We start from the raw sequence: 25,275 nt of genomic DNA, 5'->3' as shown, positions 1-25,275 counted from the left end.
TTTTTTTTTTTTTTTTTTGGTGTGTGTGTGTGTGTGTGTGGTTCTGGGGATCAAACCCAGGGCCTTGTGCATGCAAGTCAAGCATTCTACCAACTGAGCTCTATCCCCAGCCCTATCTTTTGCATTTTGCCCATCATTTATTTATAGTTGGTATCTGTGTGAGAGTCCGTCTGTTCAACTTTATATTCTGCCATAGTGGGACTGGAATTCCCTCTCAGTTGAATTTTTTTCATTAACAAATAAAAATTGTACATATTTATGCTCTAAAACATGATATTTTGATATATGCACACAATGTGGAATGGTTAAATGAAGCTAATTAACATATCCATTAGCTCACATATTGAGCGTGTGTGTGTGTGTGTGTGTGTGTGTGTGTCTACTGTCAGCAGGGCTATGGATGTGGCTGCTGTCGGCAGAGTAGCTTTGCAAATTAAGATTTAAAAAAGCAGTGTCATTGTAAACCTAGTCCAAGACAGGTAGAGAAACTACTTCCAAGAGTTCAGGGGCACAGAACTCATTCCAGTTCCTTCCTTCCTGTCAGAACCTGGCCAACCTCTGGACAGGCAGAAGGAACAGCTCCCACCTGGCCTGGCTTTCTACTCTCAGGTGCCCATGTTTCCTGCACTCTTTTTTTGTGGGGGAGGGGTGTACTGGGGATTGAACTGAGGGGCACTCGCCCACTAAGACACATCCCCAGCCCTGTTTTGTATTTTATTTAGAGGCAGGGTCTCACTGAGTTGCTTAGCACCTCACTTTTGCTGAGGCTGGCTTTGAACCCACAATCCTCCTGCCTCAGCCTCTGGAGCTGCTGGGATACAAGCACGTGCCACAGCACGGGGCTTGTTTTTCTGCACTCTTGCCCATCATGTTCCTAATGTTTTACCACAAGTTCTCCATAAACTTATGGTTTCACCTCCCCCTTTAAGTATTTCACCTGCAGTTCTCACTGATGATATGACCGTCAGATTTGTTTTACTTTTTTTTTCCCCTTTTCTTTTTCATTCACTGGTAAAAGAAAAATGTGCCAGGTGCAGTGGCGCATGTCTGTAATCTGTAGCTCAGGAGGCTGAGGCAGGAGGATTTCGAGTTCAAAGCTAGCCTTGCCATTTAGTAAGACCCTAAGCAATTTAGCAAGACCCTGTTTCAAAATAAAAAATAAAAAATGCTGGGGGCATGGCTCAGTGGCTGAGTGACCCTAAGTTCAATCCCTGGTACCCCAAAAGAAAAAATCAATCAGTAAAAGAAAAATGCCCCAGGCATAAAGAAAGATAAAAACAGGTACCCTGTAGTAACTCAAATCACAGGTGTCGAATGCCTGTAATCCCAGTGGCTCAGGAGTCCTAGGCAGGAAAATTACAAGTTCAAAGCCACCCTCACTAATTTAGCAAAGCCTTGAGCAATTAAGCGAGATCCTTTCTCAAATAAATAAATAAATAAATGATTTTTAAAAGGGGGTACTGGGGATGTGGCTCAGTAATTAAGTAAATAAGTGCTCCTGGGTGCCAAAAACAAACAAACAAACAAAACAACACACTACACACTACAAAAAAAAAAAAAAAAGAGGAGACAGAATAGGATTATCTTCCAGGCTATTTAGGGGGCAGGGCTGTCAGAGAAGTTGCTCAGTGAGGAGACTGGGAGAGGCAAGGGGAAACCTGCAGTTTGTAAGGAGAGCTGCAATGTTAGGTAAGAATTACAGCTCCCCGCAGGTGTAGTTTTAGGACTACACTGAAACGCCATAGGAATGCAATCTTAACCCCTTCTTCACCAAACTCTCCAGTGCAGTCTATTTATTTAAATAAATGATAATGGAAAAGGTGATCACTTTATCATAGCTAACTTTATACCCAACTAGTATTTCAAATACAGCATAGGAAAGAGAGCTATTTAGAAGAGCTCGTGAGCCTCTCTTTCTCAGACTCATTACAGAACAACTTAAGGTACCTCCATGTTTGGTTTGTTCAAACATTTAGTTGTAGATATCACAGAAAGCAACCCTGAGAACCATTCTCACAAAATTTCCTGCAGATAAATAAAAACCATCTTGGTCCCTAAGGAGAAGAAAGGCCTGGAGATGAGAAAGTCCTGTTTGGTATTGGTTTCTGAGAGCCAGGGTAGGTGTTCAAATACCTGAGGAGGAAGTAGAATAGGAGAAGTACCAGTGAGGCGTTGAGTAACTTCCCACAAGACTGAAGTTGTGTTATTCAGAATGAACAGACTCAGGGATAAGATTAAGTCTTTAGAAGAAATAGCTATATTAAGTAGATGAAAATGCAGATGACCCTGATTGATCATTACACATTGTACACATGTATGGAATTATTACACTGTACCTCATAAATATGTGCAATTATTCCATGTTAATTAAAATGCTTATTCACTAAAAGAGGAAAAGGAGAAGAAACCTACTAGTGAAGACTCAAGAAAGTGGGTATCTGGGCTGGGTTGTGTCTCAGCAGTAGAGCGCTTGTCTAGCATGTGCGAGGCCCTGGGTTGATCCTCAGCACCACATAAAGATAAATAAACAAAATAAAGATAATGTGTCCAACTACAAAAAATAAATATTAAAAGAGAGAGAGAGAGAGAGAGTAAATATCCCAACTCTTTGAGAGTAAAAGAAAAAAGAAAGGTAGCAATAAGAGGCATGGATGTGTTAACAAACTTGATTGTTATATCAAACTTGATGTGTATATCAAATCATCATGTTGTATACTTTACATAATGTATCTGTCAATTATACTTCAATAAAATTGGAAACAAAACCAAAAACACCCCATAATGACCCAGTGCTAAGAATGGAAGTGGAACCCCAGGCTCTGGAAAGAGAACCCGGGGCCATTCCAAAAGCTCAGATTGGGGGGAACATGGCTCCCATATGTAACCGGACAATCAAACACTTGTGGTACTATTTTGTAAGCGTTAATGCTGTTTATAAACCAGAATTATACACACAGTGACTGACCCCTGTGTTCATTATCCAAATGGCACCCATACTCTGTAGTTAGACAAGCTTCCCAGGATTAGCAATGAGGGTCAAGTCAAGCAAATCAAAGAAGAACATTTCTTCCTAAAGTGACTTAGACTCATGAGGAAGGGCCCTTTATGACACACTAAAATACACACATGCCAGAACTTCTTTCTATGAGTGTATGTCTTCTTTTTTATATAAATTATGATAAAATACACAATATAAAATTTATCTTTGCAACCACTTTTCAGCTTGCAGTTAGTTGAATGACATTAAGTGCATTCATATTGTTGTGCTATCATGTATCTTCCTTCTCTTTTGTTCATTTATTTTGGTTCTGGGGATTGAACCAGGGTCTTTATACATGCTAAGCATGCACTCTAGCTCCAGCTCTCTTATGGATTTACTTTTTTAAAAATTTTTTTTTTTGTAGTTGTAGATGGACAGAATGCCTTTATTTTATTTGTATATGGTGCTAAGGATTGAATCCAGCGCCTCGCACATGCTATGCAAGCGCTCTGCCCCTGATTTACAGCCCCAGACCTGGATTTACTTTTAAAGAGTTCATGAAGCACATCAGGGTTTTGTGATTCACATGTGATTCTCATTATTGAGAACATTAATTATGGTTACTCAGGGCTTTTCTAAGTACCTGCATGTGGAGAGTTCCTATCACTGGGTCTGGTAGGATCTGTTGCCAGCCCAGTGTTGGGCCATTGGAGCAGTTCAGTGTACATTTGTCTGAGAAGCAGTACTATCAAGGAGTTGAGAGCATGAGTCCAAAGCCAAACTGCAGGACTTGTTGCTCAGGTTGTGCCACTTACTGACTCTAAAACCTTGCAGAGTTACTTAATTGCCTGTCTCCATCTTCTCTTGATTCAAAGGTGGTAATAGGGCTGGGGTGTAGGTGTAGTGGAAGAGCACTTACATAACTTGAGTGACATTCAGATTTCTCAGTTTTCCCCAGCACTACAAAGAAAATAAATGAATAAATAAATTGGAAGTACTCATAACTGCCTTATTGGGTTGTGGGAGGATTAATTGTGAAAATGCATAAATTCCTTACAATGGTGCCTGACATGTCAGTGCTGTAAAAAAGTTAGCTGTATTATTATGAGAGGAGAAGGGAAAGGAAAAAAAGAGAGGTGAAGCGTGGAACAATGGTGAAATTTCTTTGAGACATTTCTGGAGAGAGATGGAGCCAAGTCAATACAAGAAGGTGGAGTCAAAATACAGCCAAGCCAAATCAGAGCAGAAGCAGTTTCCATGTGCTGTAGAGCAGCATTCTGTGATGCTGACCTGGCCCCAGAGGAGAGCAGGTATAGGGTCCTGCTGGCACTGCTGTGATGGTGCACTCACAGGTTGTTCCTGCGCTTCTGAAGCTAGAGACTCACAAGAGACACCAGGGGAGAGCCGTGGGTGTTCCTGGGAAGCACTGGGCCTCCCACTGGATGAGCTACTTCAGGGGTGGCAAGAGAAGTGTACTGAAGTGAAGTTACTTCCAGAAGTAACATAGGAGTAACCTCATACTACCACTTCCTGGAAAGCTAGGTTGGGCTGCAGGCTCTGCATCTGAGCATACTTTGCCACTGTTTTCAGCACAATGCACCCAGCTTTCTCCTTAAAAGACATGGCAGAATGAAAATGGTCCTTACACACATGGAAAGATAATCTCAACAGCTTGGGAGGCTGGGACAGGAGGATTGCAAGTTTGAGGCCAACCTCAAAACTGAATGAGATCCTGTCTCAGGACCAGTGAGTGATGTAGCTCAGTAGTAATGTGCTCCTGGGTCCAATCCCTTGTATCAAAAAGAAAAGAAAACATGATCAAAGTAACTCTGATGAAAAATAAAACTCTAATTTAGAGATCTTTCTCATTTAACAGAATGTCAAAAACTCCAAAGATTGTCAATACACACTGTTGGCAAGGCTATGTACAAACAGGCACCAGCACACATGGCTAGTGGAAATACAGAGCGGCACAGCTTGTTTGGAAAGGGATTTGGCAAGACCAAGCAAAAAGCAAAAACACATATACATTTGCCGTTTGGTCCAGCAATCCCTTTAGTAGGAATCAATCTCAAAGTTATACTAGAAAACAATATGAGATGACAGCCTTGCCATGCTATTTATAATAACAAAAGACTGGTCCCATGCCTACAACCTCAGAAGGAGGAGGCAGGAGGGTCAAAAGTTCAAGGCCAGGCAATTTAGAGAGACCCTGTCTCAAAACAAAATACAAAAAGGGCTGGGAATGTAGCTCAGTGGTAAAGCACCTCTATGTTTAATCCCCAGGCAAAGGGGGAGGGGTGACCAAAAAAAGAAACAAAACACTGCAAACAACCCAACTGTTCATCAACAAGCATTGCTTGAATAAACTATGGGACATCCAAACCGTGCAGTACTTTGCAGCTATTAAAATTAAATATTAGTGGGGCGCGATGGCACATGCCTGTAAACCCAGCGGCTTGAGAGGCTGAGACAGGAGGATCGTGAGTTTAAAGCCAACCTCAGCAATGGTTAGGTGCTAAGCAACTCAGTGAGACCCTGTCTCTAATACAAATAAAATACAAAACACAGCTGGGGATGTGGCTCAGTGGTGGAGTGCCCCTGAGTTCAGTGCCCAGTACCAAAAAAAAAAAAAAAAAAAAGAATATTACACCATATATTGTACCAAGATATATTATTAAGGAACAAAAATTAAAGGTGCATTTACTCCTATCTTTCAAAAAGAAACAATGGACAATAAACCCAAATTAGTAAAAATGATTCCCTGTAAAGGGAGGCAAGAAACCCCAAGAAAATGACAGGGATGGAAACTTGAACTCTGGATATATCTTTTCTCATATTAGACTCAGAAATCAAGTGAATGTTTTATATAGGCAATATTAACAATTAAGTAAAAAGCATTCTATAAAGATTAAAAACCTGCCAGGCATGGTGTTGCATGCCTGTAATCCTAGCGGCTCTGGAGGCTGAGACAGGACAATCACGAGTTCAAAGTCAGCTCAGCAACCCAGTGAGACCCTGCCTCTAAATAAAATACAGAATAGGGCTGGAAATGTGGCTCAGTGGATCAGTGCCCCTGAGTTCCATCCTCAGTACCAAAAAAAAAAAAAGGATTAAAAACGAGGTGGCATACACCTATAATCCCAGTGCCTCCGGAGGCAGAGGCAAGAGGATTGCAAGTTTTGACCTCTTCTCAAAACAAAAATAAAAAGGGCTGGGATTGGAGCTCATGAACCAGAGCACCTCTTGGTTCAATCTCCAGTATAGGGAAAAAAAAAAAAAACCAACAAAAAAAAACAAGGCTTATGTTCCTAAACTGCCTGCACATAATCAGAAATAACTGCATCTGGTCATCCTATAGTTACAGTAAGTGGTATAGAATTGAGACTATTGTAACAGAAGTTTCCACTGAAATAGCTCTGCAAAATCAACATGGATACTTGGCTAAGCCTCTTTGGTAACTTCTAAAAATAAAACATCTTCAGCAGTTTATGCCCTGTGGCCTGATATTTATTACACCATGTTATAGTCATCTGAACAACAAAGTCATTTCCTAGCCACCAGACTGAATTTTAGAAATCTCCTGAATAAATAACTTCTATGAATCTAAATGATAAGATACCAGTCCTGCCAATGCTCCATGCAATTCCTTCACAAATAAACTTGTTAGATTTTGCTTAATGCAAAAATGTATTCAGCATTTTCAGTTATTTCATTTCTAAAACTCCTGGAAAAAGATATTTATATATATGTATTGTAGAATGCCTATAGGCATGACAGCCTATGCAGCTAAGTGGTTTTGTTGTTGTTTGTTTGGAAAACACATCTGTTGTCTCAGTGTTTGTGTCCCCCTGGAATTCATAAGTTAAAATCCTACACCCAAAGTGATAGCATTAGGAGGTAGAGCCTTTGGGAGGTGATTAGGTCAGAAGATGGAGTTCTTGTGAATAGGAGGGTAATTTATTTATTTATTTATTTTAGCTGTTTTTATTTATTTATTTTATGTGGTGCTGAGGATCTAACCCAGTGCCTCACCTGTGCTAGGTGAGCACTCTACCACTGAGCCACAATCCCAGCCCAATAGGAGGGTTCTTTTTTTTAAATATTTATTTTTTAGTTGTGGTTGGATATAATACCTCCATTTATTTATGTTTATGTGGTTCTGAGGATGGAACCCAGGGACTTGCACATGCTAGGCGAGCGCTCTACCACTGAGCCACAATCTCAGCCCTAGGAGAGTTCTTATTAAAGAAAAAAAAAAAAAAAAGATCCAAGAAGCCCAGTGTGGTGATACACTCCTATGGTCTTAGCATGTAAAAGCCTGAGACAGGATATCGCTTGGGCCCAGGAGTTTGAGGCCAGCCTGGGCAACAGAATGAGACCTTGTCTCAAAACAAACAAACAAAAAAGGCTCAGGACAGATCTCTATTCCCTTCTGCCACATGAAGGTAGAGAAAGGAGGCCATCTATGAGGAAGCAAGCTTTCTCTAGATACTGAATCTGCTGGTACATTGATTTTCTACTTCTAGCCTCCTGAACTTGAAGAAATAAATGTCTGTTGTATACAAGCCACTTGGTACTTTTATAGCAACCTGAACACACTAAACAACAGCCTTAGAAAGGAATCCTGGTAGTCATGTCTGATGGGTACAGATAGTGAAGACCAGCCACAGCCTCTGGGCCTCTAATGTCGTGGCTAGAAATCGGCCCACTGTACTACACAAGAGAGCTTCTTAGAGCAGAATCCAGATCCAATCACTCCTCCTCTCAGAAAATGTTAGTTAACTCCATTCTCTGTGAAAATAGCCTAGTGTTTGGTGCTGCTTCTTATCCCTACTCATCTTCTGCTCCAGCTGGAGGGAGATGCGGCCTGTGTACCAGAGTATGGGCTTTGGAGTCAATCCAGCCTCATTAAGCTGCCATTTGGCTGTTCATTGACTATTTGACCTTGGGGAAGTCACTCATCATATTTGAGTCTCAATTTTTCATCTGTAAAATGAAGAAAGAGCCACCCAATTTTTAGAAGCTACAGGGAAACAAAAAGGAGATTTAATGAGACAACATGCATACGCTGCATCCAGCATAGTCATAAACTATTAATGTTCTCTCAGTACATACCCGTTTTCTGCTCTGTGGCCCCTTGCCCTGTAATCTTTTCCAGATTCCTGGAAAACATCCCCCCACTGCCAACCCCCACTTTGCTGCCTATGAAGAAGCTCTCAGCTCTTCTGCCCTGAGCTCACAGATCATTTGTTTTCTCAGGTGGATTAAGGGATCCTTCCTGATAGCATTTTCTCTCCATCTTCCTTACCTGATAATTACTCTTCTCAAACTGTAAATTCTTGGAATCTTCCCTTATTCTTTTCTTCCTTCTCCAAAGCATGTGATCCAGACCTTTAGTTGCTTCTGAAATTCCAAACATGTTTAACTGTGGCCATTCCTTTCGGGCATGTAACAAAAATAAATTTGGTGAAGAGTTTTTCTTATCATCTAAATATTTTAATGTTAGTGATCATCTTTGGTGGTAACAACTAAGATTATCTTGAGCTTGAAATGCAAATATTATATGAAGAAAATATTTGTGCTAGAAATTGTTTTTATGGAAAATTCCCTAAAAGCAGCCTGTAATTTATCTCATTAGGTAATAATTCTAAAAGGCATGCATTAGGTTTGAAATTGCCCCACAAGTAGTTTTCCTTACTTTCTTTCTGTAAAATTGTCAGTGATTTTATTTTACTTCAAGATGATAATATTCAAATAAAAGTGATGCCCTGTTTCTGATGCCTAAACACTGTGCAAAGCAGTGTTTAGTTTACTTGGATTTTAGAGGATAACAGAATAGACTAAAATTTCCAAAGTCACTTTGAATGGTTCAAATTACCTTCCATTTAAGCATTTTTATGCTTATGATTGACTATGGATTGACCATTTTCTGTTTCAAAAGCAAAACAAGTTCCAAAACAGGATTTCAATCTTTGCTTTTATACTTCAACCTCTGCATGATTAGATTTCACCAAGAGACTCTTGGGAAAAGTCAGTTATCTTTTATATTATTCTGTTGAGTGGCAAAATTTTAAAAATGCTTCATATCTAGAGATCTGGGAGAAAAGGTCTTTGTGGACTACTGTTGCTGGCGATGCTGAACATATGAAAGCACAATTATTCTTCAATATGTTAAATTCCAGCACATTTCTTAAAAACTTAATTAAAAAGAAACTCTGTAGTTCATTCAAATGTAATTGCAATATAACTTTAAAAACAACTCTTACAGAAAAATGCTTGGGAAAATAAAAACTAAACAAACATAGTCTACTCCGAGGGTAGCTTGGGAGAAATTTAAATGGTGTATTACCACTTATTTTACAGAGAAGTTCTCCAAAACTCTTGAGAAATCCTAGATTGTGATTTTAAATTAGAAACTGTCAATATTTTTCTGTGGGTAATCTAATAATTAGGTGAACAGATCAATGGAAAATAATGTATGTCTTTAAATTATCTCATTGAGATATCTATGGGTAACAGGGTGTGGTGGTGCATGTCTGTAACCCAAGCAACTTAGGAGGCTGGGGAAGGAGGATCATAAAATTTAAGGCCAGCCTCTGTAACTTAGTGAGATTTTGTCTCAAAATAAAAAATAAAAAGGACCAGAAATATACCTCAGTGTAATGACCCTGAGTTCAAACCAGCACCAAGAAAGAAAGAAAAGAAAAGGAAGGAAGGGAGGGAGGGAGGAAGGAAGGAAGGAAGGAAGGAAGGAAGGAAGGAAGGAAGGCAGGCAGTGAAACCTACTGATTTCTTTATAAGGTAAGTATATAAGAACTTTTATTTATGTATTTGTTAAGCAAAGAATAGTTTTTACGTCAGTTATACATGACAGTAGACTGTATTTTGGCAAATCATACATACATAAAGTATTTGGTATTCCACTCTTGCAGTTATATACGATGCAGAGTTACCCTGGTTGTGTTTTCAGTTAAAAGGTAGGAAAGTTATGATCGATTAATTCTGTTGTCTTTCCCTTTCCCCTCCCCTAGTTCTTACTTTAAAATGAGAAGTTGAATCAATGTCCAAAATCTTTTTCTTCACACACACACAAAAAAGGAGTCCTCTGTGCTTTCATGTTGTATTAGTTCCTTAGTGTTGCTATAACAAAACAGTCATTTTTGAAACAGTGGCACTTGACAAGGACGAGTTGTGAGAAATGCATTTTTAGGAAATTTTGCCATTTTTTGAACACCATAGAGTATACTCACACAAACTTTAGTTTCTATGACGTCACTATATAATCTTATAGAACCCCCATTGTACATCAGTGGTCTGTTGACTAAAACATGGTTATGGATCATATGTACCATAAACTGGGTGGTTTAACTACAGAAATTTACTGTCTCCCAGTCCTGGGGATTATGGGTCTGAAATCAAGGTGTAGGAGGAGTTGGTTCCTTCTGAGAGCTATGAGGTAAATCGACTTCGGTCCCCTCCCTCCGCTTCTAGTGGCAGCTAGCAATCCCTGGTGTTCTCTGGCTTGTGGAAGCATCATCCCCCTCTGCCTTCAGCTTCACATCGTGTCCTCCATGTGGTCAGTGACTATGGTCCCCCTTTTTATAAGGATACTATGTATTGGATCAGACGCCCACTCTACTCAAGTATGACCTCATCTTAATTATATCTGCAATTTCCAGATATTTCCAAATAGGTACTGGGAGTTAGGATTTCAACATACGAACGGGAGCCATAACTTAACCCCGAACACATGTGCATACATTTATCTTAGCAGATATCAATGAGGCATTGTATAAGGGGAGACCCAGAATCTCTAGACCTCAGATTCCTCACTGCTTAGGAAAAGTGATTGTGACTCCCCTCATTCTCAAGATGAGGAGTCTCCAGGAGCCTGAGGACTGATCTCTCTTGTTAAATATGCTGAGAAGGAAGAAGATTTGACTTTACTTCTGACCAGAGAAATACATGAAGCGGTGCTGTCCCTTTACCCGCTACCCGTATCAGTGAAGGAGTCCTTGGTTTAACTCAATTGCAGCCCTTATGAAGGAGCAGCACTCCATTGCCAGTCTGGTAGTGGCACCCAAGTAGTCCCCGCCTCCTTGCTAACATGGCACAACTCCACCTCTCCCACTCCCAGTACCTGGGCAGTTGCCATTCAGTTTCTCATTCCTGGTTTCATCATCATCCTCTGATTGAGCAGCATGGTGGCCAACTCACATGCAGGACTCCCTTTCCCAGGCCCTGCACAGTTCTCCCAAGGCCAACAAGGGGCCGGTTTTAGCCCAGGCCTTCGAACCCCCCCCCAGGCAATGGCTGCTTAACCACACATTTAACAGTTCCTCCTATCACATCTGAAACTCCAATAAACATATCATTAAAGCCATACATAATGTGTTCCTCATTCTCAGAAGGAAATTTTCTGCATTCCAACTTTTGGAGCAATGCATCTGTACAGCCAGCGAACCAGATACAGAAACATTCTGGCAGTGACTGCTCACCAACATATGCTATCAACATATCACAACATATTTACTAGAACCCAGTAGAATTCCTACACACAGACAAGCTCTCAGGGTCATGTGAGCACAGGATGAGAGAGGTGTTTAAAGGAAAAGAAAACTAAGGTGGCCTCTTAAATGTGTGATGAGGAAAGAATGTCAGTCCAGTGGGGGAATCAGTGTAAAGGCTAATTTCATGTCCACGTGGCTGGACTCTGATCCCACTTGTTTGGTCAAACACCAGTTAGATGTTGCTGTGAAGGCATTTGATTGGTGTTGTGAATAATTATGACCAGTTGACTTCAAGTAAAGATTACCCTCAGTATCGCTTCACGGAACCAGTTGAAGACTTTAAGAGCAAAAAACAGGTTTCCTGGAAATGGAGGAATTTTCCTGCAGTATTAACATGGAAACCTTGCCTGAGCTTTCATCCTGCCGTATACATTTTTAACTAACCAGCCCCCACAATCACGTGAGCCAATTTCTTAAAATATTTCTCCCTCCTTCCCCTCCTCTTTCAAGCGATAGATTATGAAATATAAACTATTGTCTATTTTTATCTAAAGAACTGTGACTTATATAATCAGATTCATTCTCTTCCTCTCTCTCTCTCTCTCTCTCTCTCTCTCTGGTACTGGGGATTGAACCTAGAGATCCTCTACCACTGAGCTACATTCCCACATTCCAGCATTTTTTTTTTTTTCAAGACAGGGTTTGCTAAGTTGCTGAGGCTGGCCTCAAACTTGTGATCCTCCTGCGTCAGCCTCCCAAGCAACTGGGATTACAGGTGTGCTCCACCACATCCAGCAGATTCATTCTTAATAGTGATCAAGATAACAGGATTAGTTGTTTGAATAAGGGATTAGCAATTAACTCATTGAGAGTTTAGAAACAGAATCAATTTTCCACTCTGGGTTGCAAGGAAAAGAGAAAGAAAATGGCATTTGACAACTCCAGGTTTGTGTCCCACTTAGAGATTTTACTGGTAAGGCAAAGACCTAAGAAGGATGTCTAAGATATTTCTTAAAGCTGCAGAGTTCAGGGCTCGAGGTGTAGCTTAGTGGTATAGTGGGTGCTTATCATGCATGATACCCTGGGTTCAACCCCAGCACCCTTCAAAGCTACATAGCCCAGATCCAACCTATCTCTACAAATAAACACTTAGAAAACTCCTATCAACAAGCTGTAAGCATAAGGTGGACTTCCCTTCCATTTATGCACAGCTTTGAAAGGATATAATAAGTAGGTTATTCTAGCCTTACATAGGCAATGAAATGAATTATGGATGACTCAATGGATGGGGGAACAGATAAAAATGTAAAACATCTGGGCAAAAAATAAGCTAATTAAATCAAAATTCAAAAGACATGCATCAGATTAGGGGGTCTATTTATTAGCAATATGGAATAGAATCAATCATCTTAATACCTAAAGAGATCATAACATCCAATAAGAAAACCCCCAACAGATAACTATGCAAAAGTTTCTACCATAGAATTCTGAAGAACAGGATAAGTAAACAACTGGCAAACATTAAAAAAAAAAATCCAGCTTCATTAATAGGTAGGAGATACGAGTCATAAACTTTATCTCATCTGCTCTCTTCTGCAACCTCAAAGTGGTATTTTTATCCCCATTTTACAGATGAAGGGGCTGGGGATATAGCTCAGTTTGTAGAGTGCTTGCTTCGTATGCACAAAGCCCTGAGTTCAACCCCCAGAACCACAAAACAAACAAACAAACAACAAAAACCCAGGTACTTCCATTTTACAGATGAAGGAGGCACAAGGTCACATTACTATGAAGGATAGGGTCAGACTAGAACCCCCATCCTCTTGGAGCACGATAGCCACCCCACCATGTTGCCTGTGCAAATGTTCGGCAGTCAGTAAAGAGGACACCTGTTAGCCATGGCCAGGTAAGTGTGTGAAGAGAAATCAGTATATGGGACATAACTTGCAGAACTGTAGCTGTAACATTAAGTTAAATTTCACCTCTGGGAAAGAGATAATGAAGGGCATGAAAAGCTTTGAACACCTTTGCATCAGTCCTGAACACATAGGAATGGAAATCGTATCTGGTTGTAACTGACATGCTGAAACTCCCCCCTCCCATTTTTAATGGGGTTAGTTTATCTTGGAAATAAGTAGCTGAAAAGAGATTTTAGTATTCCCTGATACAAAAATTAAGACCACAGGAGCTGGACATGGTGGCACATGCCTGCAATCACAGCAACTCTGGAGGTTGAGGCAAAAGGATTGCAAGTTCCAGGCCAACCAGGCCAACCGTTATGGAGACCCTGTCTCAAAATAAAAAATATAAAGGTCCAGGGATATAGCTCAGTGGTAGAGTGCCCCTGGGTTCCATCCTGAGTACCACACAAACAAAGGAATTAGGCTATAGGGACTTGCTGATATTTTAAATCATTGCAAAATAAAGGGAGGGGAAAGAAAGAGAGGAATGGTAATAATTTCCAGCACAGTGTGAGTGTCAACAGCCAGAGGTGAATTATAAACCTTAGAGTTTTCTGCTCTCTGAGTCTTTCTCCCAAGACATCACATGTCCCTTGGAATTGATAAATGGGCTTAATATGGTCTTGTCTAAAAGCAGAAGTTTATGTGTTGAAGGCTTTGTTTTGTTTTGTCGGGTTCTGATTAGGATGTTAGAGCTAGAAGAAGCCAAGATGTGGACTCCAATACAGTGTCAAGCTCCTTGGTTTTTTTTTTTTTGAAGAGTACTAGGGGCCCAAACTCTCCCAGGTGCTACTGCAATTCCAAATGCTCTTCAATCCTAAGGCTCCTCAACTAGGCATCATAAGTTGGTCTCCCAAGCTCTTGGGTCATCTCGTTATCTCACCCCAGGGAAAGACAGTCAGGGACTCTGCTGGAACCACCTTTCCACCACTGTGGCAACTAAAGGCCCTTAATTAGTGGCTTGAAGGCCTGAACTTTGTCCATTGCCTTGGTGAGCCCCTTTCCTAGCTCCCTTTTCTGCATCTTATTAAAATTGAAAAAATATAGTGTCCCCTTAACCAGCTAAGACAGAAATGAGACAAAATCATCGTTATATTGCTGATTCTAAGATTCATTCATTAATTTTAATCACAATAAAATACACATAAAACCTACCATTTTAACAATTTTTAATGCTGATGGCATAAAATACATTGTCAGTGTAGTGTGACCATCACCCCATCCGCCTCCAGAAACCTGCACTGCAGGAGGGATCAATCCGGAGGACTACTATTTTCAACTTTGGAAAGGGAGTTCCATCACACAAGGCAGAAAGCAACTACTCAAAGCAAGCTGTGGAACCGGTTTGCAGAGAGATTTGATCAAAGGTGGGAGAATGCAGAGGCTCCTGTTCTGTGTTCTGGGGAAGTCCTGGCATTATGTTGTCCTTGCAAAATTGGAGAAGTCCAATGCTAGGTTGGAACAGGAAGGAAAAGGAAGGGCTTGCCCTGAGCCTGGTATTTATAATCTGCAGCCCTGTTGTTTGACCAGAGGCCAAAAAGTAATAGGTTCAATATTGCTATAATATAAACAGTCAGAACACAAATACCAACTCATTGACAATCTGTTTGTTAAATCTGACATTGATATAGTGCAGGATTAAGATTTTTCACGTGAATTTCCCATCCAAAGAACCTCTAAAGAATGAAAGATCAGAGAAAACCAGCTGAAACCCAATGGGGTAATGCAAGTTTGTAATCCCAATCCCACTGACACTGGAGGCTGAGGCAGGAGGATCATAAGTTTCAGGCCAGCATTCACAATTTAACAAGGCCCTAAGCAATTTAGTGAGATCCCAAATAGAGTCGGGAGATGGAGGTGGAGCTCAGTGATAATGTACCCCTGAATTCAATCCTCAGTACCCCTAACCACCAACAAAGGGAAGCAGCTGAGAAACATGGCAAGTATTTGAGTTGTTCGTTGATATCAGCTCATTCATTGACAAACACTTTAAAGGGACTGGTAGGTAGTTGCACATTATAGAAGTGGCCTCACTTTGCTCTTTCAAGAACCCTCTGAGGTAGGCCTGATTGGCCACATTTTATAGGTTTAGTAGCAGGCACAGTGCTAACAGCAGCCTAGTGTGTGGGCTTTGCAGCCAGGAGGGCCTGGCCTGGCTTCATCAGTACCTGTAGGGCCACCTGCAGAAGGGACTTCATGAGCCTGCACAGTGGCACATGCCTGTAATTCCAGCACTCGGGAGGCTGAAGCAGGAGGATCATGAATTCAAAGCTAGCTTCAGCAAAAGCACGGCGCTAAACAACTCTAAATAAAATAGAAAATAGGGCTGTAGATGTGACTCAGTGGTAAAGTGCCCCTGAGTTCAATTCCTATTTCCCAAAATTAAAAAAAAAATTCAAAATTAAATAAAAAGGACTGAGGATGCAGCTCAGTGTTTAAGTACCATGTGTTCAATCCTGGACACCAAAAAATAAATAAATAATTTTTTTTTAAAAAGGAGGACTTCATGACCCTGAGTCTTACTCTCCACACTTCTAAAATGAGGCCAATAATAATATGCACTTCCTCTCCACCCTTCTGACGTTTGATAAAGTCTCTGTAGACAGCTGCTTTGAGCAGTTGTCTTCTGCCTTGTGTGAAGGAACTCTCTTTGCTCGAAGGGTGCCATTAAGCTCAATGCCCGACAAGCAGCTGGCATTCAACACACATCATGCATTATTACATATATGCACTGGTCTCACTTAACAATCCTATGAATAATACATTTTTAATATGCTCATTTTATGGATGAGAACACAGAAGCTCAGAGAAGTTAAACACTAGAAGGAGGGTTCAAAGCTGGTATTGTTTCTGATTCCAGATCTCCTCCATTTCAAAGCTGCCTATGGAGCTGCAACTCTGGTCAGGAACCCTTCATATGAAAGCTTGTTCCTCAAGAAGTCCCAGAGCAGATGCAGCTGGGGAGGACATAACAAGAGCTATGCTCAGTGCTGGGAGGTGGTTTGAGCCATCTTAACTGTGAAGCAGCAGCCGCTGGGGTACAAAACCCACACCACCAACCCAACCCACACTCACCTGCACACTCTTTTCCTGTGTCTTCACACCCTTTTCTCCATTTTTTGGCCCCTTTCACTTCTCTGATCCTCTGTTTTCCTATCCACAGCCACATTCTCCCTCTCCACTTATCTCTAACTTTTATCTCCTTTTTTTGCTTAAATTGGAATAGAATTCAATATTCATTCTGCATTTATTTATTTATTGGTACTAGGGATCAAACCCAGGGGCACTCTACCACTGAGCTACATCCCCAGCTCTATTTATTTATTGGTTTGTTTACTGATTTATTTAGAGACAGAGTCTCCCTCTATTGCTTTGACTGGCCTGGAACTTGCAATCCTTCTGCCTCAGCAACGTGAGTTGCTGGGATTACAGGCATGGCCACCACATTATGCTTCATTCTGTGTTATTAAACAGGTGTTAAATTCTGAAGTTTTGAAAGCAAGTGAATTGAATATGTAAGCCAGGCTTTTTAAAAAGCCTAAAGAAATCAATGGCTTGGATCGATGGAAGGATTTGTTATGAAGGAAGCAAATCTAGCAAAATTTTCATTGTGGAATCTAAGTGGTGGATTGATGGGTGTTTACTGAATGATTCTTTCAACTTTCCTGTATGTTCTAATTGGACGCTAGCATGCCCAGAACCAATGACTTTATATCTGTCATTTTCAGGTAGCTTTTGTATTGAGTAGCTTCAATATAAAAATATTTTTTCCTCCATCATGGCAGAGAGCATTTATGTTGAGGGGGTGCAGGGAGGCAGGTTCTCAGTGTTTCATTTGGAAGGGGAAAAAATCACCGAGAGGTTCGCCCAGGGCTGGCAATCAAGCAAGGCTTCTTCAGACAAAGCCAGGCAGAAGCAGGCTCTGGGGTTTTCTGGGAGGAACTGCTACCCTCACCAGAAGCTTTGATGTCAGTGAGAGAACGTGAGAACTGAACTGAATTAAGTTGCCCAAGCTTTTGCACACAAGAAACAGCCATAGGCAGGTACCTCAGAGAACACCAGCCATCCCCACACACTGCTCTGGATCATAAAGCTGGGCCTCCAGCCACAAGAGTTGCAGAACCAGTCTTGTACCCAGGGACTGAAGACCTTTCTGGAAAAGATGATAGTAGCACCTTTGGCCAGAGATGGTGGAAAAGCTCGCTGTGTAGTCACTGCTGCTGGTGTCAATCAGTTAAGCTGCTTCTGGATGTTTTTTTCTGAGCTGTATCTCCACTAATCCTACGAATTCTTTTCTGACTACAGCCCTAACAGGAAACACCCGCAGTAACATGTGCCTTGATGGCTGGGGGAGGGTATGCCATAAACTAGCCTCTCTCTGCCAACACACATGAAATAAGAGATTTCCAAGGGGTTTACAGGGCACTGCAATAAAGACATATGCATGGCTTTTTGGAGCTTCAGAATTGAAATATAAAAATGGCAATCAGAGGGAACTGGTTAGATCAATTACAGCACATTTCTACAACAGAAAACTGTGCGGGCCCCTTAAAAAAAAAAAAAGGAAATGGGAAAGGAAGAGGGTTGGAGGTAAAACTCAGTGGTAGAGTATTGTCTAGTATGCTTAAGGCCCTGGGTATTTTTTTTTTAAAGGAAGAAAAACCTAGGTGCTTTAAGTATTGATAAGAAATAATCTCCAGGCTATACTGTTAATTAGAAATAAAAAGAGATCATAACAGCAGTGGGTAATCTGTAGTATGTGCCTATCTGTGTGGTTGAATGTGTGTGTGTGTGTGTGTGTGTAGTTATAGATGCAAGACTATCTTTGGCTGAATGCACAAGAAACAGGTTGGTTCAGGAGAAGGGGACTGAGTCAGGGGTAAGATCATATTGGTTGGATACTTTCCACTTTCTGTGCTTTTTAAACATCTTTTCATGTGCATGCTTTCTATATTTTAAAAAATAAATTATTTGTAAAAAGTAGAAACAAAACTAGACTGAGTGCAAACGGCATGAAACTATATGTGTGTTCAGGTCTACCAAGGTCACTGTTCTGTGTGAGATATAAGTCCCAAGTAATTAATCCAACACTGGGTAAGGAGGGTGGAGATCAGCTCCTGTCAGGGAGTGGGGTGTGCTGGGGACATCCCACCAGCATGCACAGGTCTATGCTGGAACTTTGTCCTCTCTTGCTCTGAATCTCCACTACTACTACCAGTACCTGCAGCAGCTTCCCTTGGACATTTGCAGCGCTCAGAATTTCAGACATCTGGTTTGGTAAGAAGGGAGAAAAAGAAAGAGTGAAATACAGCCAGATTGGAGTTTGCAGTGGAAGTTTTGGTCACATTCATAGTGTGATGTTTTCAGGTGTTTCCCTGGGGGTTAATGCCCTATTGTCTCCCAGGACTCTGGCTCTTGGGAACGTTAGGCTCTAGACTTCGATGCCAAGCTGCCTGGGATTTCCATACTGGCTCTACCATTACCTCTATGTGAGTGTTGGGACACGATAAATTTTCTAGCTGAGTGCAGAAGGAAGCTTGTAATTCCTGAGCCTAGGGAGGTTGAGGCAAAAGGACTCCAAATTCAAGACCAGCCTGGGCAACTTAGCAAGACTGTGTCTGGAAAGAAGGAGGGATGGATGGGGATAAGAAGAGATTAATGCTACTAAGGTCATATGGTCATTGTTAAAATTTAGCTTTCAATAAGTGTTGCCTCGTTTAATAACATCATGGATTCTGGATCCAGACTGCCTGCATTTAACTCACGACTCTACCATTTTACTAGTTTTGTGACTTTGGGAAAATTACTTAGTCTGTGCCTCAGGTTATTCATCTGTAAAAGCAATAGTCCCTATATCATAGGGCATTTATGAGACGTAAACAAGTTAATACTCGTTAAATGCTTAGAGCAGTGCCGGGCACATAGCAATTTTGAGTGGCATAAGGCCTTAACCCAACCTTTTATTTTTAATGATGAAAAATGTGGTCTAGAGAGAGATTTGCTCACAAGGGAAATGTTGACTAGTGGCAAAGTCAGAAACAAAACCTTGTAAGTCTCCCAACTTGCAATCTAGAATATTTTCCACTGTTTACTTCCCACAAAATTATTTTCTTGCATTGTGGCATAAAATTAGAAAGAAGTGAAGAAAAACCTGGTTTGGAGTTCAAAGTCAGCTCAGGGGTCATAGCCAAGTTTCCTAAACCAAAAATCTTCTCTCTTCCTTAGGAATATGTTGAGGACAATAAAATGTACTTTGGCACTGTTGTGGTAAGTAACCTTATGTATGTAAACTGCATGGAAAACAATTTTTCTCAATAAACAGTAATAACAGTAATGCTAATTAACAATAGGTGATGGTGTGGTTACAATTAAGATTCCCACAACTGATCCCAGCAATTTGGAAGACTGAGAAGGATTCCAAGGCGAGGCCAAGTCTGGGCAATTCATCAAGATCCTATCTTAAAATAAAATCAAAAGTGCTAGAGCACTTGCTTAACATGTGCAACCCTGTTTTCTATCCCCAGTACCACACACACATACGATTCCCATATCTGTGAATAGACAGATTCTATTCCTCTCTTTCAGAGGCTTGCAAACTAACTTGCCAAATCATGACATGGATAATATGAACAATACTTTCAGATTCATTTGAGTAGTAATTATGCTATAATAAATGGTAAGTATAAGTTCAAACTTTCTAATATTAGGAGCAGGAATTTATGAAATGTGACTAGGAAATATTATGGTAAATAAGACTAGTTTCTAAGTTGAGAAATTATATTTCTTTTTTTTTTGGTGGGGGAGGGGGTATTGGGGATTGAACTCAGAGGCACTCAGCCACTGAGCCACATCCCCAGCCCTATTTTGTATTTTATTTAGAAACAAGGTGTCAATGAGTTGCTTAGTACCTCACTTTTTGCTGAGGCTGGCTTTGGGCCCTCAATCCTCCTGCATCAGCCTTTCAAGTCTCCGGGAGTACAGGCATGTACCACCGCACCTGGCGAGAAATTATATTTCTGATTAAAGGTTAGGTGTGGCTGGCCTGGTGCTGTGTTGCATGCCTGTTGTCCCAGTGGCTCAGGACGCTGAGGCAGGAGGACTGAGAGTTCAAAACCAGCCTCAGCGACTTACTGAGTTCCTAAGAAACTCAGTGTGACCCTGTCTCTAAATAAAATACAAAAAAGGAGTGGGGATGTGCCTCAGTGATTAAGTGCTCCTGAGTTCAGTCCTTGGCATCAAAAAAAAAAAAAAGTTTAGGTGTGGTGTCATCAGGAAAATACAAATGAGAACCAAATCCACATTTACTAGAAAGGCTAAAATGTGAACGAATTGGCAATACAAAGTGTTAGTAGAGTGAAACATCTAGAATCCTCAAAGACTGTTGGTAGAAGGGCAAAATGGTAAAATTGTTTTGGAAGCAGTTTTGTAGTTTCTTGTCAAGTTGACCATGATTGTATTATATTTGTCATGAATTGTGCTTTAAGAGTATTTAATGGCTTAAAATACAACTAATTTCTTTCTTTCATCTCTTATGGTTTCTGTGGGTCAGAAGTTGAGACAGGGCACAGTAGAAGGTAGTCTCCGCCACATCTGGGCAGAGCTGGAAGACTGTGAAGCTGGAGGAATTGTCAGAGGCTGTTCATTCACAGGACTAGTAAATTGATGTTGGTGTTGGCTGGGGGCCATCATCTGAAATACCCGTATATGGATGTTTCATGTGACCAGGGCTTCTTCACAGCACAGTGCCTGGGTTTGCTAGGCAGGATTCCACAGAAAGGAGCAAGAGGAATGGAAAGATGCGGGCAGGGGGCAGGAGAGAGATCTCTGAAGGCAGGGATCATGTGTTACCCATTTTTAAATCATCACAATGTCTTCAACCTTATAAGCAATCCTATTGTTTGACTAGCACATTTTTCAAAACAGGTTTGTTAGTCTGTGTTATGATTAATTTTGTGTGTTGGACCACAGTGTCTATATATTGGGTCAAACATTATCCTGATTGTGTCTGTGAAGATGTTTTTGGATGACACTAACATTTAAATTGGTGAACTATGTAGTAAAGCAGACTACCCTTTATAATGTGGGTCAGCTTCATGCAATCACTTAAAGGCCTAAATAGAACAACACCCCCACCCCCACCCCAGGCCAGAGGGAAATTCAGGCATTCCACCAGCACAAGTCTTTTGGGCTTGAAGGACAACACTGGCTCTTTTCTGGGTCTCTAGCCGGCTAGCATACCCAGGAAATTTTGGACTTGTTACTTTTCACAATCACAAGTCAATTCCAGAAAATAAATCTCTTTATAGAAATTTATACGTCCTATTGGTTTTGTTTCTTCTAAGAATACTAATGTAGTCTAGTTTCCCAGTATCACCAAAAGCACGAGCTTCTTGTCTAGAAGTCCCTGCCCTTGGTTGATAACTGCAAATGGGATTTTCATGTAAAATAGTTCCCACATTACTTCTTCATAATAGACAATGTGCCTCTAATCTACAGCATTTACATGTTGGTCTTAAAGCCTTGCAGCAAGGTGGCAGTTCCCAGCCGTTTTCTCAGGAGGACGTGAACAGGAGCCATTACATGGCTCATCAGTAATCTGTGGCGAAGAAGCTGGGCTCATCAGCGCAGAAGTAAATCTGTCATTACTGGAGAATGTGAATCAACTCAAGTGAAACGGGGTTCTGTCAGCTTATAAAACTTAATTATGTTTTTAACTTCATAAATTAGTTCAGGTACAGACGTTCGAAAATACCCAATTTCCAGCTTGAACCAAGAGAAAATTAATTGCCGAAATGCAAACTTCTAGTGAGTTAAGAAATCATTGGAATTTCTCAACTGTGTCTCCCAACCAAGGCTTGTGCTTTAAATTTGTGTGTGTGTGTCAGTTCTGGGTTAAAGTTGCTCAGTTTCCTTTTATACAACACACCCCAGAAAATTCTACATTTTCAGAATAAGGAAATCTACCAGGAGAGGAAAAAAAAAAAAAAACCCACTCCAATACGTGGCTTAAGTTTCTCACCCTGGCGGAGTTAAAAAAAAGCACTTCGGCATAAGGACAAAAGCTCCCTTGTTTAAGCGCTTTGCCAGCTGCACTTCAACTAAATATATCCTGGACACAGTGTTTTCATTTCTCCACCCCTCTCCTGAGCCAATCACATGGTGACAAACAGCCCCGAGGCCTCCGGGGACTGGCACTACAGAGGTACGCCTTGGTTACAGGGCTCCGCACTCCTTCCCCAGCCCCTGGCTGCTCCCGGCCGCCCGCTTCCCCGGGCGGGAGTTGGAAGCCCGCGGCAGGCGCACTGCGGCTCTGCTGGGAGAGGCCTTCAGGGGTTAAACTCAGCCGCCTCTGTCTGGAATTCATGCACCACCTGGGCCGACAGCATGAATGACTCATTGTTTCCCCCTTCGAACAGGCTGAGCAGTGCTTTTCCGTGTCAATAACCGAGGCAAAGTAAAATTGTTTTTTTTTTTTTCCTTTTCTTTTCCCCTTTCAACATAACCAGTTTTTAAAAACTGAATATAGAAGTGGGAATCTGGAGAGTGTATTTTCTTGTGTGGCAACTGTAGCCAAGGTTACTGCCTTTGAGCTGGTCTGCGGGGACAAAGGATTTAAATTTACTGTCTACAAACAGAAAGGGACCCAAGGCGCCTTTTATTGATGGCTTGTATCACGATTCTACAAAATGAAGTAAACTTAGTTTAAACCCTTCGTCTGTCCAAAGCTGTGGTCTGGTCACCATTAGTGTAAATAAAAATTTTGAGCAATAAATTTCCCATAGCTAAATGTAAGGTATGCATCAAAGTCCATAAGTGAATTTTCCACATCCCTATTTCTAAAGCCGTGGATTAATAATCATGCCTTAACGCAACTGAGGGCTTGGGGAGGGCATCCTTCCTTGTTTTTAGCTACTTTGATATTCCAAGAGAAATGACTGATTGATATTCCTGGACTATGGGATCTTTTTATTCGCCTGGGGATGGAACCCAGAGCCTCACATGGGTTAACAGAGCTATACCTGCTGCCCAAAGGGATCTTTGCCCTTGCTTAAGTGCATCTCAGTCCAAAAGCCTGAAAACCACAACTCTTAAAAGATATTTCACTACCTTTCTGCAAGGGTGTTTTATATCACCCACTTTAAATGCTCGTTTCTTTGACCTCTTCCTTTAATTTGCCCACAGTTTTAGGTGTTTAAAGAAAAAAATATATTAAAAAGAAAATTGTGGGGAAAAAAAGAAATAAACGCAAAAGAAAAGAAAAAGAAAAAAGTCCTGTGTGGATTTGAGACCTCAGCTATTTACTCAAGTCTGGGAGGTTAGCCTACAGCAGAGTACTATCTTCATCAAATTAGGAAGAGCCCCAAATAGATTCTACATCACTCTGACTTTGAATATGGACAAGGACAGTGATATTGAAAAAGAGAGTAGACACAGGACATGGAGATTAAATAAGGTGCTTAATAAAATGGCAGCCAGATTTCTTTATTTTAATTGATATCAGTCAGTTCATGCAGACTTTAAATTTATGCAGTAACAGGAGACTGATTTGGCTTTGGCTGGTTTCATGTGATAGAGGGATCTATTCTACCCCATAAATGGAAATTCATGCTGATTCTGAATTAGAAAGACTCAAAATAACAAAAAACATTTCCCTGTCTTTCAAATTCATGCTATAATTTAGCAAATTGAATATCTTTCTTTGATTGCCAATATCTTTAAAATAAAATCAGGTATCAAAATATTTGCATTACCATTTTTGAAGCTAATGAAAACCTCCAAAGATCAAACATGACTCTGTTTTTGTAGGACACAATTATTGCAGCATGCCTACAGAAGTGACAATGTTCAAAGCTTCAATTTCTCACATCTGACCACCAGTAAATGTGTGGTTCTCTTTTTCATCATATACAACAAATCTATCTGCCAGCCAGGCACACTGGTGCATGCTTGTGATTCTAGCAACTCAGAAGGCTGAGGCAGGCGGATCCCAAGTTTGAGGACATTCTGGGGAATTTAGCAAGACCCTGTCTCAAATTAACATATAAAAAGGACTGGGGATTTAACTCAGTGGTAGAAGCACCATTGGTTCAATTCCCAATATTAAAAATAATAATAAATAATAATTTAAAAATTTATTTGCCCGAGTCCTTGTTCTTTCTATCACAGTGGCTCATGCCTTAATCCCAGCAACTCTAGAGGCTGAGGCGGGAGGATCTTAAGTTTGAAGCCAACTTCAGCAATTTAGCGAGATCCTAAGCAACTTAGTGAGACCCTGTTTCAAAATAAAAAATATAAAGGGCTGGGATGTGGCTCAGTGGTTAAGTGCCCCTGGGTTCAAACCCCAGTGCCAAAAAAAAAAGAACACAATCCTACTATATGCAATATGGTCTAGAAACCAGAATTAAATTTTGGCCAGCTGCTAGGCTCTTAGAGAGATGCCTTATTTCCATTTTCTTTTGGTCAGTAAGGCTCCTTGCCCTTCCTCCCTACTGCGTCTTTTCATTGAAAGGAAGCTCTCAGGATTCTCACTTTGCTTGAAATCCTTTTCTTGTGAGTGATGGTTTGCTTTCTCAAGTCGAAAGTAAAGGTGATTTACATGGCTGAAAGTTCTTTCTCCAAGTGAAAGAACTACTTCACCACAAGATTTTATTTTTGGTACCGGGAATTGAACTCAGAGGCACTCAACCACTGAGCTACATCCCCAGCCCTATTTTGTTGAGAGACAGAGTCTCACTGAGTTGCTTGGTGTCTCGATTTTGCTGAGGCTGGCTTTGAACTTGCTATCCTCCTGTTTTGGCCTCCCGAGCTGCTGGGATTATAG

At 40.9% G+C, this 25,275-nt stretch overlaps 1 long non-coding RNA gene across 1 annotated transcript; it reads left to right on the top strand.

The window, feature by feature from the left end:
• Positions 1 to 11,693: 11,693 nt before the first annotated feature.
• Positions 11,694 to 24,656, top strand: LOC107148452. Its single transcript, XR_001504267.2, has 4 exons — positions 11,694 to 11,953; positions 13,255 to 13,399; positions 19,680 to 19,721; positions 21,004 to 24,656. It is a non-coding gene; the product is annotated as an uncharacterized LOC107148452 (long non-coding RNA).
• Positions 24,657 to 25,275: the final 619 nt, after the last annotated feature.

The sequence above is a fragment of the Marmota marmota genome, unplaced genomic scaffold (genome assembly GCF_001458135.2).
Source record: "Marmota marmota marmota unplaced genomic scaffold, marMar, whole genome shotgun sequence".
Taxonomy (NCBI): domain Eukaryota; kingdom Metazoa; phylum Chordata; class Mammalia; order Rodentia; family Sciuridae; genus Marmota; species Marmota marmota.
This window is presented reverse-complemented; position numbering and strand designations above follow the sequence as displayed.